Source organism: Sphaeramia orbicularis, chromosome 18, assembly GCF_902148855.1.
Source record: "Sphaeramia orbicularis chromosome 18, fSphaOr1.1, whole genome shotgun sequence".
Classification (NCBI taxonomy): domain Eukaryota; kingdom Metazoa; phylum Chordata; class Actinopteri; order Kurtiformes; family Apogonidae; genus Sphaeramia; species Sphaeramia orbicularis.
The window spans coordinates 4,764,115-4,766,116 of NC_043974.1; the positions used below are offsets into that span (position 1 = coordinate 4,764,115).

The 2,002-nt window shown below is 37.7% G+C and overlaps 1 long non-coding RNA gene across 1 annotated transcript; it reads right to left on the minus strand.

Moving 5' to 3' along the window:
* Window positions 1-23: 23 nt before the first annotated feature.
* LOC115438523 (uncharacterized) lies at window positions 24-952 on the minus strand. The gene is made up of 5 exons (XR_003938090.1): window positions 873-952; window positions 686-794; window positions 510-557; window positions 223-255; window positions 24-94 (listed from the first exon to the last, which is right to left on the minus strand). It is a non-coding gene; the product is annotated as an uncharacterized LOC115438523 (long non-coding RNA).
* Window positions 953-2,002: the final 1,050 nt, after the last annotated feature.

The window sequence follows — 2,002 nt, forward strand, 5'->3', positions numbered from 1 at the left end:
TTTTCCATTCAGATCCTGTTGAATACCTCAGTGTCATTTCTGAATCCTATCCAATCAAAGGGGCATCCTGCTGCTCTCTTGACAACACTGTTCTCTGCAGATGACAAATACAGACCAAACTGTAGCAGCAGAACTGTTTTAAAAGGTGAACCTTTGTTGTGTGTGGGATAAACTGTTTATAATGTGACTGAGCAAAAGTCTGAAAAAATAACAGAAGATTACCGTCTTCATCTGCTGATTCTGTCTCAGGTTCACCTTGGTTTAGTAAAAAGGATGAATACGTTAACAAATTAGAGACAGAAAAAGTGGATAAATACAGACATTTGATTCCATTCCCATTGTTCTGCTGTGTGTCTGTGTTCACAGTCACACACATTCCAAACAGAATTACATCCATGTCATTTCAGACACTTATCAAAGCACTCATCTGTCATGCACAGTGTTCTGATGAAAATCAATTCAATTCAATTCAATTCAATATATTACAAAAAGTAGAAAAATGCACCCACTTCCTTCAGTTGGTTTGGCCTCAGGTCCAGGCTCTGGTTCTGGAAAACCTACAGGTTGATACCAGTTGACATTTGTTATTTGTGTTAAAGTCTAAACACGTTAAATGTGTGTGTGCACATGTGAGTGTGTGTCCAGTCACACAAACACATGGAGGATCAGTCCGACTCATCAGTACCCTCTGACAGGACCATCATGGTTCCAACAAGGAGAAACACAACCAGCAACTTCATGACGACGACAACGATGCAGATGATGCAGATGATGCAGATGTCCCAGATGAAGACCTTCAGTTCAGACAAACACATGTTAGTTGTGTGGATGTGAGTATTAGTGCAGTTTGAATTCCACAGTGGATGCCAAACCTGCTGCAGATTTCCTTCTCTTGTGTCTTCTCAGTGTCAGCCTGGAGCTTCAGTCTGAGGTGCTCAACTACACAAAGTCCACTTCTTATATACTGGTATGGCACATGCCATTGACAAAATTATCAGGAACTGCAAACACACATTCTGACAGTGTACACCCAGAGGGCAAACATGAACACACATGTACACAGATCATTTTCACTCATAAATACAACATTGAGTGTTTCCTTGGAAGTACATGAAGTGAGCAAAAAGGACAAATAACAAGAATAAACACTGAGCTGACAAACTGAACTTCAGTTTTAGTGTGTGCATGTGCACAGATAGCACAGATAGCAGATAGCAGTTTTTTAGTGACCCGATCCGTCCCCCCAAACTGATCAGTTTACAATCCACCGATTCCAGAAGGTGGAAGCCTGGAGCAGATCCATGCTGAGTTGGGAAAGCAAGGTGTTCAATTCTCCACATAATCCTCACTTAATAACAATGCATAGCTGATCCATGAACATTCTGGTGTTTGCGCTGTCTTACGTGCCTGCGACTAATGATGCGTTCAGTTGTACTCATAAACCTACGACGGTGTATTGGGGCCACATAAGAAAATGAATAGGCTTGTCACTACGAGAATAAAGTCATTATTTAACGAGAATGAAGTCATTATTTAATGAGAATAAAGTTGTAGTTTTAAATAACTCATTATTTAACGAGAATAAAGTCATTATTTAACGAGAACAAAGTCATTATTTAATGAGAATAAAGTCGTAGTTTTAAAAACTCATTATTTAATGAGAATAAAGTCGTTAATTAACTAGAATAACGTCGTAGTTTTAAAAAACTCATTATTCAACGAGAACAAAGTAGTTAATTAACCAGAATAAAGTCGTTATTTAATGAGAATAAAGTCGTAGTTTTAAAAAAATCCTCATTATTTAATGAGAATAAAGTCGTTAATTAACGAGAATAAAGTCATTGATTAACAAGGATAAAGTAATTATTTAACAAGAATAGTCGTACTTTTATGAGATTAAACTCATAATATTTTGAAAATTTGACAGAGTTTCTGGTTTTACAGCGAAGGCAATAAGCGAAGCAGCAACTTTCCCCTCTGTTGGACTCCAAAACTCAGAGTA